Consider the following 18,296-nt stretch of genomic DNA (forward strand, 5'->3'; position numbering starts at 1 on the left):
GTGAATGTTGGTTGTACAAACAGGCAACCAAGAATCGCATAAAAATGAAAGAAGGTGCAAACTATGTAACGTACATGATAACTTTATGGAGCGAAATACGAAGCAATTGCTAATAAACACGCAGCTGGCCCCATCAAAAGAACAAAAAAATAAATAACAGGTCCTCAGCCAGTCTTCCTTTAAGCTAAGAAAAAAAACACATTCTGAGGATTGCATATGCTGCCATTGAACATCTCACCTTAATTTGCACTCAATGGCACCCCTGCGGCACACAAACGGAGCGCGAAGTCCCCTTTTTGGGAAACGCTCCGTTTCTTAAAATCAGGATATGTTTTCGGAGCTTTCAAATTTCGTCACATATTTAGGCTCCCGTACACGGCTGCTATTTGTCAATAGCTCACATCAATCAAGCAGCTTGAGCAGATTATCGTCTGCTCACCTTCAGCCACGCGCACCAACATTGGAACTACACGAAACTTATTCTCTGGTCACACGTACGCTATGCCTACAGCGCCTCGTGATTAAAAGCCATTAGCATCTACAAAGGACGCGCACCAGTACGCTCTTAGTCCCAGTCACTCCTCTATCAACGTCAAGCTATTCGTATTGAGCTGCGTATTCAGCACAACATAGCGCGCAATATGGATCTGCCTACTATCCGTTCAGAACAAAGCCTGTCCGCGTGGTACGGCTAGGATAGAGCACGCGAGCACGCACTCCGGCCCTGATGTGCAGTTAAAGTCCCACGCAGCCACACGTAGCTGCATCCTTTGCATGGCGTAAATACTGCGGCCGGCGTGGTGTGCCGCTTCAAGCCCGCTTGCGGTAGTGTCCATCTGTTTCCTCCCAAACAAGCTTGTCAGATGGCCCCCACAAAACAATTGACAAATGATCTCAAAATCTAGCCGAAAAATTTTTTCGCCAGCAAAAAGTTGTCAAAACATCGAAAACGTGTGATGATCTGCAGGTGTCTTATAAGCGGTGTAGGTGGTGTTGAAGTATCAGTGCGTATTTTCGGCTTCAATGTTATTTCCACCTCATGCGACCAGCACAGCACTGGCCTCCAGACCTGCATAAAGTATTCTATTGAGAGCTGCCACTCGGATGTGGGTTTGGACGTCACCTATTTTTACTACTACACCACTAAAAAAATTATCTGCGAAACTACTCCGTAGTTTCGCAGATAATTTCACCAAAGGTAATTCACCGCAGATAATTCAGCAGAAGAATCTTGGAAGTTGTCAGTGGGCGTTTGGGTCTCCACTTGTGCTGCAGAGCGCTTCACAGGCGTCGGGGCAGCAATAGTCGCCTCCAACAAACGAAACAAAGGTGCGGGTATAGATATGGTGCAGAAACAGGCCATTATACGAAAAAAAAAATGTAGGCATTTAGGTAACTTGCTATGCAGTGAGTTGTCAAACTAAAGAAGCACCCAGAGGTACAAGCTCCCGGCTAACGAGCGTGCCCGTCTTTTTACCTTCTCATTAAGGTGCTCACCTAAGCAGAGCGTAAGCAGAGTCGAAGCAAAACAGCTCTTTCGTTCACGCTTTCCCTTGCGTCGTTCTTGCAGGAGCGCCAGAGGAATGGTGTCCCCGTTCGCTCCACAATCGAGTTTTTTTTTGGAACACGTTTCAGATTGCTTTCCTCACACTCAAGGCACGTCTGTTAGTGTGAGTCTGAGCAATGGCGCAGCAACACTGTGGCGCACTGACACTATGGTCCATGCCTGCCTTTGGGAATCTGAGGCTTTCGTCATCTTGAATCGTCGTATTGTTATCAGCGTCAGGTGAATGCGTTTGCGCCTAGGTCAATCGTAATCGTTTTGAACGTCACCAGCTTACGCGCAACACCAAGAACTCCGACACGCAAATGACACTTGCGCATTGTCCATTGCGCAATTGCATATTTGTGTAGGTTTTGTGGTTGTTACTATTGGTGAAATAGCTTTCCTTAACTTCCATTTACTGTAGACTGTAGGAGCTGAATGGAGGTGCAATTGCGTCTGCTGGGTTACCTGAATTCCTAAAAAAATCAAGGAGCCCTTTGTTTCGAAGGCAACTTTCAAGCATTCTTGCTATCGAGGTACCTATGAAAAATATTCACGCTCTAATACAGAGCGCTTATCAATCCTGTTGTGATCATATTAATTCGAAAGATTTCCAAGACGGCGATTGAATAAAATATTACATTTTACATCAGCGATTGCCTCGTTCAGTCAGCGTGAGTTTGCGTCTCCTATAAATTAATCACATTGGGAACTCGTATTCTCGTACAAGACTCTCGCACTAGCAGAATTATGTATCAGTGTTGTAGCTTTCTTTTTCCAGCGCATTCCTTAAGCAAACCTGGTTTGCTGGTTAGCAAGTTGTTTACGCTGAATGAAGCTGCTGCACAGACAACAAGCTATCAATTTTGTCCTAATAATCTGACGCAATTTGAAGTTTTCCAAAGCCTTGCATATAACCTATTCACGCCAAGAACTTGGGCCATTGGATATGCTCGAGAAAAGGCGACAAAATGGGCCACCTATGCCTGCGCTATTGGATCTGTGCCCGTATGTAGAACTTTGACTACTGGGCCCATTTTTCGCCACTGCCGCAGAATACGTGTAAGCCCCAATTTTAAAATATCCTGTATGATTTCTGCAGCCGAACTTGTCTAGTCGTGGCGAATACGTGTAAAACTCCCAGTGGATGAGCTCGCCAAGCACAGCAGCCCTGTCAAGCTTCGATTAATAAAAGCGACTTGAAATAATACCTACATCCATGTTTCCTTTGAAGAGGAAGGATGAGGGCGTTTCATTTAAGAAGTGAAGGAAGGCTGTATATTTACACAAAGAATGCAAAAAGAAAAGTCTCACACAAACAACTGGAAAAATAACACTCCACACGCCTTATAACGCACATAGTTTCCACTAACTAAACAAGATGTCGAATGCAATGACCGTGTTAGATGGTAATTGCAGTTCAAACCCTATAGTGGTATGAATGTCCGGCTACACAATGAGAGTGAATGAGAGCGGGTGCGCCTCACGAACAGTTCGGGCACATCGTCGCGCAGGTGAAGAACGCCGAGATATCTTCGACACATAGTACTGGTCGCAGAATGAGCAAAATACAGGTTCTTAGGCAGTGGGACCTTAAACTGGCTCAGGAGGTTAGGCAGTCTAGGTTCTTCCGGTAGGAGTCTGGAAGTTCGGGTCCGCGGCCCGACGGCTCACCCCGGCTCCCGGCAGACGCTGACATCTCCAGTGCTTTCCGGCGTCCGAGCACCACCCCGCCGTCCAGAGTCTCTCACCTTCGCGACCCCGCTCTCTGTGTGTACAGCACTGGCTTCGCGCACTGTCACTCCACGATCACTTCAGAAACAACCAAGAGCCTCCTTTTTGAAAAAGTTTCTTTTTCAGAGAAAAATGAACTGCAGTTCAGTGCGTGGGTATTGAGTGGGTATTGGCCATGATCGGAACCGTGTTAACAAAATCCCCCATACACAAAAATTGGCAGTGGCATAGCTCAGCTATGCCAGGATATACCTAGCGTAAAGGTACGCTTATGCTTGGTTAATCTCTTGCCTTGCTTGCTAACCTTAGCTTATCCTGCTACGGCGTTGTTTGGCCTTGTAATTCAAATACCACAGTATTTCACATACGTCACAAATGTGTCCAAACGGATTGTTGACAAAGTCCGAGAGGAAGAGTGTAGACGCACTCGTACTTTCACCGAGTTTCGTAGCATTTTCAGTGCACCGACGCGTCTTGGGATCGTCTGCGACACTCTCTTGATCCTGCCGCTGTTTTTCGGAGGCCATAGCACGGCGTTGAGCTTCTTGGCGACGTCTTTCCGCTAGGCATTCTTCGCGTTGCTGCGGTGTCTCGACCCCACGTTTTGCCTTGGCACGCTCGTTCTTTCGACGCTCGACGGCCAACTGCCAAGCGACAACCTCGGAGTCTGAAGAATTTTTGTTTTCCAGTATATCGCGGCAACAGGCAGCGGCTCGACTCTCCTTAACCTCCATGTCAAGCGCGCTGCATCAACCATCTCTCCCGCGCATTTAGACGCACGGTGCACTACAGCTTTACAATGCAAAAAAGCACTGTATAGTTAAGTTTTACGAGGCAACTACTATAGATTGCATGCTTATAACTGACTCATATATTCCGCACCTATATTTTATAGACCATTAAGACTCTAAATCCTTAACGAATATTCTTATATTGCAATGCTGCACCACCACACTCTGCTATTCAAGTGTTTTGATTTTAAGAGATACTGTAATGGCTGATCGGTTTACACCACGAAAGAGGTTCCATAGATGAAGACATGAAATTTCTCGATCACCCAAACTAATTTCAAATGTTCTCGATCGACCGCGGAGTATCTCTTTTCGCGGGGCCAAAGCTAGCGGCTGGCATACGACACAGGGTGGAGGAAATCGTGATCGTCTTGCTTGAGAATAGCGCCTATATGGAGGCATCCTGAGGCATCCGACCGGAGCACCAATTCTTTTTTGAGGTCATGATGATGATATGTGGGGTTTTATGGCGCAAGGGCCACTCATGGCCAAAGAGCGCCAAGCAATGTTTTAATGGAGCCAGTGATGCAAATAATGATCAATGGCGTCGTGGTTGGCCATAACAATGGAATCTGGCTGTATAGGGGCCTAAAACAACATATATATATATATATATATATATATATATATATATATATATATATATATATATATATATATATATATTAAAATTGTCACAATGACTTTTCAGAACCCGCCGCGGTTGCTCTCAGTGGCTATGGTGTTGGGCTGCTGAGCACGAGGTCGCGGGATCGAATCCCGGCCACGGCGGCCGCATTTCGATGGGGGCGAAATGCGAAAACACCCGTGTGCTTAGATTTAGGTGCACGTTAAAGAACCCCAGGTGGTCAAAATTTCCGGAGTCCTCCACTACGGCGTGCCTCATAATCAGAAAGTGGTTTTGGCACGTAAAACCCCAAATATTATTATTATTATTATTAATGACTTTTCAGATGTAATATGAAGAGATATGGTCTGATGGAAGGAGGGAGTAAAATATGTAAACGCCAATAGCACTATTGCCTCAAGAGACCCTTAAGTGCAAGGGTCTGTAGGCACGTGCTGCACAGTATGCTACTATCACAGCAGCAGTGTCTAGTTAGAAGCTGTGCTACGAATCCCTTCGGCCTATAACTTGCAATGAATTAACATCTTGCAGAAAGTTAAAAACTGACTTTCTGTGAAAGAATGGCTCAGCACTAAGCAACATTGCAGGATGAAAAGGAACGTTCTGTCGGTAGGCTAGAGGGAAGTGCTTTTTCCTTTCAGTTTCCATTTCTCTACACTCCAGCAAGACATGGAGGACGGTTAGTGTCTCGCCACATCTACAGCATATGAGAGGTTCGCTACCGGTCAAGAGATAAGAGTGCGTGCCATACGCATGACCTATCCTGAGGCGGCAGAAAATGACCTGAATTAGCCTTATTTTCGCTATCGGTGGCAATTTTCCTAATTGTGGCTCGATCAAATGGAGTTTATTCGAGGTTTAGGTGTCCCACTTGTGTTGCCAACGCCTTCGAAGTTTTTTGCGCAAAAAAGGCTTTAAGTCTGAGGCAGGGATACCTACGGAACAGTTACCAGCTTTCGTTGCAATGGATGTTGCAATTTCATCTGCAAGCATGTTGCCCTTAATGCCTCTGTGCCCAGGTACCCAACATACTATGACGTGCTGATTAGATGTATATGCTGTGCACAGGAGCGAATATAGCTCATTGAGTACAGGATTGTTGCGTTTCTAAAGTGACATTAGAGATTTTACGACACTAAGGGAGTCTGTGAATATAATGGCCTTTTGCAATTTCATTTTCTTGATATCTTTAACAGCTGTCAGTACAGCATATGCCTCAGCAGTGAATATGCTTGTTTCCGGGTGCAGGACGTTAGATTCTGAAACTGATGGGCCGAGAGCTGCATATGAAACGCCGGCATGCGACTTTGAGGCATCTGTGTAAAATTCTTGGCCAGAGTACTTCGACTGAAGTTCAAGAAAGTGCATTTCATTGTGTAACTGCCAAGCGTTCTTCGTTATTTGAACGAAAGAAGTATCACACTCAATGAGCTGCCATTGTCACGGCGGACATAGCATGAAAGGAGCCATAAGGGGATTTTCAAAAAGTGGGACATCCATTTCTTGACTGAGTTTCCGTACACGCAGTGAGAAAGGTTCTCTAACTGCCGGTCGATTAATAAATAGAGTTGCAGATGTCATGCTGTTTACACTTGAGTAAGAGGGATGTTCACGGTTTGCATTTACCTTCATAAAATGCATAAAACTTGAATACGACCTCTGAAAATGAAGCGACCACTCATTAGATTCAACGTAAAGACTCTCCACAGGACTTGTCCTGAAGGCACCGGTCGCCAGGCGGATACCTTGGGGATGGACAGGATCCAGCATCTTCAATGCACTAGGGCTAGCCGAATGATAAAATATTGCCCCATAATCTAAGCGTGTTCGAATGTGGCTTTTGTTAAGGTTCATGATGCATTTCTTATCGCTACCCCACGTTGTGTGTGACAAAACTTTAGTATGTTCATGGTTTTTAGGCATTTGTTTCTGAGGTACTTCATGTGTGAAATAAAGGTTAATTTCGTGTCTAAAATAACGCCTAAAAATTCGTGTTCTGTGCTCACAGGTATGTGCTGTCCCTGAAGTTCAACTTCAGGATTTGCTATGAGACCTCTTTTTGAGTGAAAAGAACACAGGTACTCTCGATTACACTAAAAAATTCTGTTCTTTGGAGTCGATAGTGTTTTGGTATGTACACAGAAGAGACTGTAATGAGTTTACCTAACAGAAAGGCTCGAACCGCAAATGCCTCAAGAGGTGTTCGGAGTTCGAAGGCGTGACAAGCTACATGCTTATCAACTATAATCGCGACACCGCCGGACGAAGCGAAAGCATCGTCACGGTCTTTGCGAAAAATGTTAAATTGTGGCAGAAATCCTGTCTGTGTAAGTTTTAAATGGGTCTCTTGTACACACAGCACCTTTGGATTATATTTATACAAGAGTTGCTTGACATCATCGAGGTTATGTAGGAGACTCCTCAAGTTCCATTGTAATATTTGTGTCTCCATAGTTAATAGTGTGTGTGTGTGTGCTGTGTGCTTAGAGGGGAAAATTTATTTAGACTACAGGGCCTTCCTAGGCCCCGTAATGCGGAGTTTGTCTTTCTTGCCGCAGTCCTGAGACTGGCGGCGGTCCTTCGGCGCTTGCTGCGCCGTCTGGCTTGAAGTAGTGTCCATTGCCTCTAGACAGGCACTGGACGTCCGCTCTTGTGAGCGGCGCGTTTGTCGTGAAGGCTTCACCTGAGCAGATGAGACCTTCGTGCCTACCAACCCTGAGGTCGATGGGCCCTCTTTCTGTGAAGGCGAGGCCGTGCTGGCTGCTGTCGCCGAGGGGGCTGGTTGCACAACCTCGGCCACACTGTTTGTGGGCCGCGCAGATGCCGGAGTCGGCTGCGGCGTTGCCCCTTTATGCCCCGCAGCAACATAGCCTGCCGTGTGAATGAATGAAACACGTTTCCACACTTCTTGAAACAATATATTCTCTTTAACTTTCAGTGTAATAATATCCTTTTCTTTTTTCCACGTCGGACATGATCGGGAATATGTGGCGTGATCACCGTCGCAGTTCACACAGTGGAGTGCGCTAGTGCAGTTGTCGGAAGCGTGTTCTTGACCACATTTTGCGCAAGTGAGACGGCGTCATCAGCTATGTGAGCCATGGCCAAATCTTTGACATTTGAAACATCTACGTGGATTTGGAATGTATGGTCTTACTCGTGTTTTTGTGTATCCTGTATCGAGAGATTCTGGCAGAGCACTTGTAGCAAACGTGAGAACTAGATGATTTGTAGGAATTTCTTTGTTGTCGCGCTTGATCGTTATTCTTTGTACTTTGACAGCTTCTTGTTCCTTCCATCCTTCGAGTAGTTCTTCTTCACTGAGGTTCAAAAGATCAGCCTCTGGATGACTTCATCGAGCGATGTGGCGTCACTGTGACTTCGACATAACCAAAAGCCAGAATACTTGAAATCTTTTCATGTTGGAGCTGGTCACGCACTTCAAGCAGTAAGGCACCGCTGGCCATTTTAGTGATTTTGTATCCAGGACCTAGAACGTCGGTGAGAACTTTCGCAACGGTGAATGGTGAAAGGGTTCTTACTGTCTTACCGGGGCACTGACTATGTATGACGTGGTAGCGCGGGAAGGATTCCTTGCGTTGGAAAAAAAATTCAAAAGTTTCTTCGGTGCGCCCTTTTTCGAAAGAGGGCGATCAGGAAGTTGGGGAAAGGTGCTTAAAGCCATCAATAACATAACGTTTCGGCAGCTATGCCAGCCACCCAACACCGAGCCCAACAAGGGGACGATGCGAGACCCGAAGGAAACGCAGACGCCAGCTGTACATAGCTACTATAACCCAATATAATAGATCCAAGGTTGAATGGACTACAGCAGGTTAACCCTTGCGGCCTGGACAATTAGAAGTAAACGAAGTGAGAAGACAAGACAGGTGGAAAGTGAGAGAGAAAGACGAAGGTTTAACAGAGAGAGTGACAGGAAAAGGCAACTACCGATTCTCCCTGGGTGGATCAGTCCGGAGGTGCCGTCTACGTGAAGCCGAGGCCAAAGAGGTGTGTTGCCTCCGCCGAGGGGCCGTAAAGGTCCAAACGCCCAGCATCAGCTCAATCCCCAGGATCCTCTTTTCCCTGGACACGGCTAAGCCGCGCACGGTTAGACGCGGGAGGGGCCAACCCTCGTGTGCTCGGGTACGTGGTGTCGCAACACATCAAACGCCTGCTCACGCAGACGCCCCTGCGGGGTTTTCGAGGTCAGTTGTCTTCCCAATTGGTCAACATGATAAAGCCTTCTTGAGCGACTGAACTGATTCTTGTATTTACTCGTTCCATGTGCTTTTATTCTTCCACATCTTCGTCATTTCGGTAAAGGACTGTGCCTTTTCGGCTTAGTGGGGTATGAAGTCGCGGTAGTAACCAGCCAACCTAACCCACCGTTGTTGCTCAGTGGCTATGGTGTTGGGCTGCTGAGCACGAGGTCGCGGGATCGAATCCCAGCCATGGCGGCCGCATTTCGATGGGGGCAAAAGGCGAAAACACCCGTGTACTTAGATTTCGGTGCATGTTAGGTGGTCGAATTTTCCGGAGTCCTCCACTACGACGTGCCTCATAATCAGAAAGTGGTTCTGGCATGTAAAACCCCATAATTAAATTTTAACCAGCCAACCTAACGACTAGTGAAGTTGCTTCTTTGTCTCGAGCTTTGTCTCAGCAGAAAATTTTGTTATTGTACATTCAACTGGCAGGATGTTGCCGTCTCCCAATCGGCGACCCAAGAACGTTCGTAGCCAAGGACTGTGATCATGGCGACTTCTCATTTCCGTGGTTTGATCTTCAAAGTTGCTTGTCCCACTCCCGAAGGCAACTGTTTCAGCGTTGCTAGAGGTTCTTCACATGTTGCAGTAACGACCGGCATACCTTCTTTATAGCGAACCACACTTGGGATTCCGAGAAGCAACTTTCTCATTAGACGAGTAAACACAGCCATGAGGTCTTGATGTCGAAAGGCATACAGAGGAATTGGTAATGCCTAGATTGGGTTGAAAACGCAGTCTTCCGCTGCGACTCTTTTTCTAGCGGTATCTGCCAATATCCTTTCGTTAAATCAAACTGAAGAATCAAATCTTCGTCCCCAACTCGGCGAACAAGGAATGGGTTCTGGGTATAGGTCCTGCATTAGAACATTAGATTAGAATTATTTAGAAACATTAGATTAGAACATTATGTATGCGTCCCAAAACATGTCTGGCATTTTCTGGCGAAAATGCCTGTCGGGCATTTAAACTAGAACGAGGAGGCAATTATATCGGGACTCGGAACGCTCATAACCCCAACATGCAACATATCTTGGACAACGTTTGTTTTCCCTGGAATCTCCAAGAATATGCCTTGATATGTATATAAAAAATCACGTATTTCGGTGCGCTGCATCTTCTCGATACCATCTCGGATCGTTACAAAGTGAATACCACAGCTGTCATAAACCTTGAAAGGAGGTAATGGCTTCTCGGACTCTACTTCCCCGACCCCCACAAGCAATACCTTTTGAAGCTCTTCCTGCACACGGTTTTCATGCATCTTTAGCATGTTTATGTGAAAAAGCTTGTTGCTTGGTTAGACAATTATGGTAATCGTTTTTCTTTTTTCTGACAAGAAACAGCTCTTTTCAGTGCACTAGTAATTTGTTAGTGCTTTTGGGAAGCAAAATCATGGAATGGTGGCCGACTCTGAGTTCTCATTTGCTTCTTCAACTTCAGTGCTTGGCTCAAGTTTTGTTGTGCAAGCTCCAAGGTCTTCTCAAGGCGATCTCTTCAATCCAAAAAAATATTCTTACGCCATTTTAATTTCTTCGTTTTCTCGCTCCTAAGTCCAGAGCTCTTCAGAATGCTTAGCGGTCCTCGGATGTGAGAGCCATAAATCAGTTCAAAAGGCCAAAAAACCGAGCTGGCTTACAGGGTTCAAGGTATGCAAACAACAGTGGTGCTTGCAAACAACCCAAGATTTTGGCTGTTCTTAAAGGGACACAAAATTGAAAAATCATTTCTTCTGCACCAGTAAATTACCGTTCTACACCACCAAAAACATCCCTCTTACAATGATAAGACGTTTGGTAAGCCAGAAAAAGCGCAAGAACGAAATACGGGTGGCGACGTCTGCTTAAGTTACCGCACCTGGGGGCTATGACGTCTTGGATTTTGATAACATCTTCTAGGGCCTACTAATTATATATAGCGGTACAGAGTGACTACATTGTGTTCTGAAGGAAACAGATATTAAACATGGCAAGTTTCTGGAACCCTTATTCAGCCAATGCGGCACAAATGCGAAAACATACTTTGGAATCCCTGACGTCACGCTGACGAGCCGGCGCTGGGGTTTCGGCGCTAAATTCAAATACTGATACTTGGACCTTCATTTTCTCATCTAATAATCAAACTAGTTTTTCTAAATGGCTGCCTGCAGGGTTCTCAAACAATGCTTCATTATTCTAAACTGATTTATTGTTTCACTTTAGTGTCCCTTTAAGGAGCTTCCGCGACATCTTTTCTAAAGTTTCATTAAACCGCTCGACCACGCCATTAACATTCCTTGATAGTAAGTAAGTGCAACTAAGATGCTTAATTGCCAATAATTCATTGACGGCATTCACGAGTGCCGATGAAAAACATGGAGCTGGTCGCAAAGAACTTCGCGTGGGACACCAATGCGAGAAAATATATCCACAAGTCCTTCCGCGACTGCAACTTAGTCGATTGCGTTGAAAGCTACAGCATCTCGGTAACGAGGCGCAAAAATCCACAAAAACTGAGAATCTATCGACGACCTATTGCGGAAGTGGAATCTGAAGGTGGAATGATGTAAATGACCATAGGTTCAAAAGGTGTGTCAATCAAGGGCATCAGTCCTAAAGCCACTTTGCCGAATTTGCCTTCAGGTATACTCCTTTGACTGGCATCACAGGCGTCAAAGTTTGACAGGCGTCACAGGATGTGACGTATCTAGACGCTTTTGTTTTGCACTAGACCAGTAGATTATCTAGAGAATGCGATACATCGTCCTTTTGATACCCTGGTGTCCAGACATTACATTTTCATGAGCCAAATACATGAGCCGCGCTGCTTTGCTTGCGTGCTGCACCATTCCCCTTTGGGCGGCCAGCTCGCAGCTGGTGAGCCGGCTCTCGCACTGCTCCGCACTCGGGGTTTTGGGTTGGAACCCACAACCTTCGCGAAATGCGAAGGTTGTGGGTTCGGTTCCCACCTGCGGCAAGTTGCTTTTCATCCACTTTAATTTACATTTGTTATCTTTACTTTATTTCATTTATTAAGCACAAGTAATTTCGCCTATGTTGTCCTTGGTGTCAGTGTTTGTTGGCTTCACATGATAAGACATAAAAATCGGGCCCCTTGGTTAACCCTCTTTCTTCTCGTTTACCATAACGAGGGTCTCGAATCCGGCAACATTGACGCCTTCAAGTAGCATATGTGGGTTTATTGACCACTTGCGTTCACCCAAAAAGACCACGTTCTCGTGACGCCTGCGGCAGAAAGGACATTCCACGTCCGCCACCAAGGTCTGTGAGTGGTGGCGTTGGCTAACACTCCCAGGGTTCCACTAGTACACACAAATACCCAAGAAGGTGGATGAGGAAACGCCGCCGTGGTAGCTCAATTGGTAGAGCATCGCACGCAAAATGCGAAGGTTGTGGGTGCGGTTCCCACCTGCCGCAAGTTGTTTTTTCATTAACTTTAATTTCCATTATATTACCATTACTTTATTTCATTTATTAAGGACAAGTAATTTCCCCTATGTTGTCCTTGGTTTCAGTGTTTGTTGGTTTCTCATGATATTAGTATATGTGAGTTAGAGAAGGTTCCCGTTTGCAGCCTCCCCCAAGTAGCTGCTTTTTGCTGTGTTAAGGCTTTGTGTGGCGGGAAGTATCTAATTCCCTTGCCTCTGTGGTAGTTCAGTAACTCTGAATAGCCGATCTCCACGGTGAAGTCCTGTTCCAGGGCGTGTGGTCGCTCGACTCGGTACGTGATCTCGGGAGCCAAGCTGTCTGCCCTTTCATTTCCTTCTATCCCCCTGTGTGTCGGAATCCAGATTAGTTTGTGGGTTGAGGTGTGTCTGAGGTGTTATGCCTTGCAGAGGATAGCTAAGACAGCCCTGCAGATTCTACCCTTTCTGTAGTTCCTGCACGTCTCTTTGAATCCGTTAAAATGACCATTGATTTGTGTTTTTGATAGCCCTCAGCCGCTGCAAGAATGCCCGCGTTGTGGCAATGGGGGCACGTCCAAATCACCAGCTGCTCAAAATTCGTCGAGAGTTCCCCACTACCGCGTGCCTTATTATGAAATCGTGGTTTTAGCACGGGGAACTATGCGATTGATTCATTTGAGAATTATGCTGGTGTGCATACGCAGCTGATACCCTAGTTAAATTGGGAAGCAGGAAGGGGAATAAAAGCTTTCAGAGGAGAGTGAGAACAAAATGAAAATAAACAAATATGAGGTAATCAAATAAACCTAACCATAATTGCTATATTTTAGGCAATTTCTGAATTCCGGCTTTTCTCTCTCTCTCTCTCTTTTTTGGGGGGGGTGGGACTTTTTTACGGCCTATAGAGCAGGCCACTTTCTGAGAGATATCAAAGCAAGTCTTCTAAGGCCAACCGCTGATTTGGAAAGCAGAGCACAAGACCTAATATGCGACGTTACTTATAGGTAGCGTGATAAGTCATGTTCACTTGTGATTCAAAACAGAGTCTGTCGACACCGTACTACCCTGATACTGGTGGCAGTGTATACAGAGCCAGTTGAAAACGTATTTAAACGATGGATGTTTTTGTTTGCTTTTCTTTATTGGAAAAGTAGATCGGGAGTGGGAGACCAAATCTGTCTAGCACTCTTGTTGATCGGTTCAAACTCGATAATCTCCAGTTCTAGCACCCCGAAAACATTTTAAAAAGTACTGATTCGCTATTTCGGCGCTGCGAAAGTGGTTGTCCTACAAAGGTATTGCAAAACGACGACTACAACTGCTGAGGGAGGTATGCAATGCTTTATTGATCATTCGGATGCTTGTCTTGACGAGGGTTGCGATATCGTTTTGCTTAACGCTTGTCTTCGTCTTCGTTTCTCATAGTGTCAGTGTTTTGCTGCTGGGTCCAGACACCATTCCATGCTTGTTTTTAGGTTTTTATTTATTCAATTTTATGCTGTTCTATGAGTCGGATGAGAGATTTCATTTAATTTACGTGATATTCACTCCACTTTGCTGAGCGCTCGTAGCGTCTGCATTACGGGTGTAAGAGCCATAGCATTTATTGCTTGCTTACGGTGGCATGAGCCATTGCATAATTCTTTGCTGGGGTATCAGCGATTTTTCACAATGATCAATGCTCATTTTGAGTTTGTTCATTAGTGAAACTTGCACTGTTCCGTTGGTTGCATGCACGATTCAAATGAATGACTATTAGCTTCCCTTTTAAGTGTGCATGTAGCCAGTGCCTCACGAGAGGGATGAATCCTTATATTCTGCTTGCTTAGGGAGGTGTGAGCCATTGCTGATGATGATTGTCTTGTTCACGGAACGACACAAAAATGTGGACCACCGAAAGGTTAGCAGCTTCAGTGTAACATGGTTTGACGCCAATTTCTCACGAAGTGTGCTTATTAAGGGATAGTGATAAATAGTGACAAAACTAAACAGTGGCCCGGTTGCTATAAGAACTGTTCAGGGCATTTATTTTTAAAATATCAATTTAGTTATTATATGTGAATATGGTATACGCCACATTTTTGGTTAAAGTGTGAATGAAAGCTTTCATGAATGAAGACGGGAATGAATACTTTCTTAACTTGACGCATGACGCCAACACCAGTCAGTTTTTTTCGTTAGGCTGCGGTGTCATTTGTCCGTAACGTCTACACGTTTAAGTTAACTGTAGTTATCTGGCGGGAACTAAATGAACATCGACTTTTTCTGCATGACTTTTCTAATCTACAGCAAAACATTGCGTCTCGTAACAGACGATGTAAAGAAATATAGAAAGTGATAACCCCGAGAAGAAGGTATTCCAAAGATAAATTATCCTGTGCAATGCCTACATCGCTTAATAGATATGAGAAAGCTGGCATAGACTCTCTGCAGTGTACACCGACCGGATTGCGAAAGCTGGATGCGTTAGGTTTCGACAGTTACTCTGGATGTGGCTATGTTTCCCGGATTCTTTCGCGTCTGTCGACTGAAAGCTGTCGCCATTAATGGCTCTTAGACCCGTATGCACAAAGCAATTATCACGCGGTAAGCAAGAAAAAAATGTAATGGCTCGTAGCACTCTAAAACAGAGGCTAGAGGCACTCAGCAAAATGAAGCGAACATACATTCTTTGGAATTACGCATACAATGTGCAAAATAGCAGAATTTTATAGAAGAAGAAGCGCAAAACAAGCACCCAAACCACATATTTGTTGATAAGGGGCCCTTGACAACAATGAAAAGCACGTGGCGCTCACGGATACGAATACAATCATAACATATATATATATATATATATATATATATATATATATATATATATATATATATATATATATATATATACATATAAGGTTTTGCAGATTCCAGAGGGCGGCTTTTATTTTAGATATGCGTCCCCCCTCGCAGAGCAAAGAGTAAAAAAACATTACACCACAAACAATACGTCGTTTGCCCTTTAAAAATCATGGTGGCCCTGCACATGATATGTTTATCTTTTGGAGGTCTTTGGCAAAGTCCAATTTCTCACTCTGATATAAAAGCTACCAACACAAGGAAATTCTTTGAAATTGAAACTCTGTGCTGTGTGTGTGGTGAATAAAGGAGCAAGATAATCGACATATACGGATTTCATTCTTGAAACATCTGTTTGTCTCCATGAATATTAGGTACGTGTTTTCATAGTCCTTTACTTGCCTTTGCGTGCACTTTCGCCGCGTTGAAGAAACAAATGCGATGTAAAAGGGTAAGTAGATCATCGCGCTACTACTACAAGACACCTTAATTGCCCACCAGTAATCGGATTTGGAAGAATTCTATAGAGCCATAGCTTCTGTGACCCCCTTTACCATACAGCCACAGTGTAACATAGAACAAAAAGAAAAGAAAGGTGGAAAAAGAATAATAAAAGGAAGCTTACTTTTAAAATGCATACGCGACCTTTTCTACTTTTTATGTGTAGGCTGTCCTAATAGATAAATAACAACTGACTCCGAAGACGTAAAAGATCACTTGCTGCAACCACCCTGTAACCTGTTTTTCAGGACTGCAAAGGGACGGACTGTCCTGAAAATTGCAATTGCCCTGGATTCTTTCAACGCTTATTTGGACGCTACACTTGTTATTGATTGAGATCCCAAGCGTAGCTTATAAGGGGACAAATAAACGATGTTGCGAAAATTCTTGTAGTGTTCTGGAGAGCCTGTGATCACAACCATATCAATGGCTAGGAAAATGAGTAAACCAACCGAATTGGCCACGGAAGACGTTCAAAAGGTGAGTTTTATATGGTGGTTTCAGACTATAAACACCAAGGCAGGAAAACTTCCAGTTGAATGTATTCTATGTACAATCGTCACAATTTCATAAAATTATTTTTATTTCTTCTGTTCTATCTTATTTGGAACGGCCTGGTTCTTGGTCAACTGTCGAAGGGAGTATGTGCCGCTGTCACCTAGACTATGTGTAAATGTACATCTATGCAAGAGCCTCAACGTACCACAAATAAGGTACTTCATGAATTATTAAAATAAATCATTGAGAAGCGGAGATCTTTTTAGGCCTGGTGGTCAGCTACCTATCGGAGTTCTCAGTTCGAAGGACATCGTATAAATATTTCGAAGTCTCTGGTCACCGTTTGCCCAATTAGAGGGTAGCTCAAGGAGCAGCGCTGGACGGCTGATTCCCTGCCAATTACCCGGTGTAGGAGGCGGCTGTGCAAGGTACAATAGGATTGCCACTGTGTTACATACTTTGTAAGAGAGGGCTAAGCGCACTCCTTTATCCTGTGGAAACGACACCTAAACATTTGGAAAACGTTCCCATCACATGGCTTTTCGCGCTCAATAAGTGGTGCTGCGCCGACAACAGCTGATGAACTATGTGCTGCCTTTCATTGTTATTGGAAGTTTTTGATAGATTGATCACTTCAACATTTTTCGCAAAGTTTTTTCCTAGTGATGCTTCTCTGAAGGAGTTGAAAACAATGGCGGAGAAGAGTGCGTGCCCTTCTTATAAACAGGTATACGTCAAATGGTGTGAATGGTGTGTCCGAACAGGCCGCCATTGGAATATGTACCTGGCAACGTTTAACGCTAGAACGTTATCTAGTGAGGCGAGTCTAACAGTGCTAATGGAGGAATTAGAGGGCAGTAAATAGGATATAATAGGGCTCAGTGGAGTTAGGAGGCCAAAAGAAGCATATAAAGTGCTAAAAAGCGGACATGTCCTTTGCTACCAAGGCTTAGCGGAGAGACGAGAATTAGGAGTCGGATTCCTGATTATTAAGAATATAGCTGGTAACATACAGGAATTCTGTAGCATTAACGAGAGGGCGGCAGGTATTGTTGTGAAACTTAATAAGAGGTACAAAATAAAGGTTGTACAGGTCTACGCCCCTACATCCAGTCATGATGACCAGGAAGTCGAAAGCTTCATTGAAGACGTGGAATCCGCGATGGGTAGAGTGAAAACAAAATACACTATACTAATGGGCGACTTTAATGCCAAGGTAGGGCTGGAGAAGCAGGCTGGAGACAAGGCAGTGGGGGAATATGGCATAGGCACTAGGAATAGCAGGGTAGAGTTATTAGTACAGTTTGCGGAACAGAATAATATGCGGATAATGAATACCTTCTTCCACAAGCGGCATAGCCGAAAGTGGACGCGGAGGAGCCCGAACGGCGAGACTAGAAATGAAACAGACTTCATACTCGGCGCTAACCCTGGCATCACACAAGATGTGGACGTGCTCGGCAAGGTGCGCTGCAGTGACCACATGATGGTAAGAACTCGAGTCAGCCTAGACCTGAGGAAGGAACGGAAGAAACTGGTACATAAGAAGCCGATCAATGAGTTAGCGGTAAGAAGGAAAATAGAGGATCAAGGTACAGAACAGGTATTCGGCTTTAACTCAGGAAGAGGGCCTTAGTGTTGAAGCAATGAACGACAATCCTGTGGGCAACATTAGAGTGCGCAATGGAAGTCGGTGGTAACTCCGTTATGCAGAGTACCAGTAAACTATCGCAGGAGTCGAAAGATCTGATCAAGAAACGCCAATGTATGAAAGCCTCTAACCCTACAGCTAGAATAGAACCGGCAGAACTTTCGAAGTAAATCAACAAGCGTAAGACAGCTGACATAAGGAAGTATAATATGGATAGAATTGAACATGCTCTCAGGAACGGAGGAAGCCTAAAAGCAGTGAAGAAGAAACTAGGAATTGGCAAGAATCAGATGTATCCGTTAAGAGACAAAGCCGGCAATATCATTACTGATATGGATGAGATAATTCAAGTGGCTGAGGAGTTCTGTAGAGATTTATACAGTACCAGTGGCACCCACGACGATAATGGAAGAGAAAATAGTCAAGAGGAATTCGAAA

The 18,296-nt window shown here is 44.7% G+C and overlaps 1 long non-coding RNA gene across 1 annotated transcript in view; it reads left to right on the plus strand.

Annotated features, from left to right (window-relative positions):
* The window catches only part of LOC142564494 (uncharacterized), a 34,037-nt gene extending 19,756 nt beyond the window's left edge, over nucleotides 1–14,281 (plus strand). Inside the window, exon 4 of the long non-coding RNA XR_012824579.1 lies at nucleotides 14,203–14,281. This is a non-coding gene — a long non-coding RNA (uncharacterized LOC142564494). The remainder of the gene's footprint in view (nucleotides 1–14,202) is intronic.
* Nucleotides 14,282–18,296: the final 4,015 nt, after the last annotated feature.

Source organism: Dermacentor variabilis, chromosome 11, assembly GCF_050947875.1.
Source record: "Dermacentor variabilis isolate Ectoservices chromosome 11, ASM5094787v1, whole genome shotgun sequence".
Lineage (NCBI taxonomy): Eukaryota > Metazoa > Arthropoda > Arachnida > Ixodida > Ixodidae > Dermacentor > Dermacentor variabilis.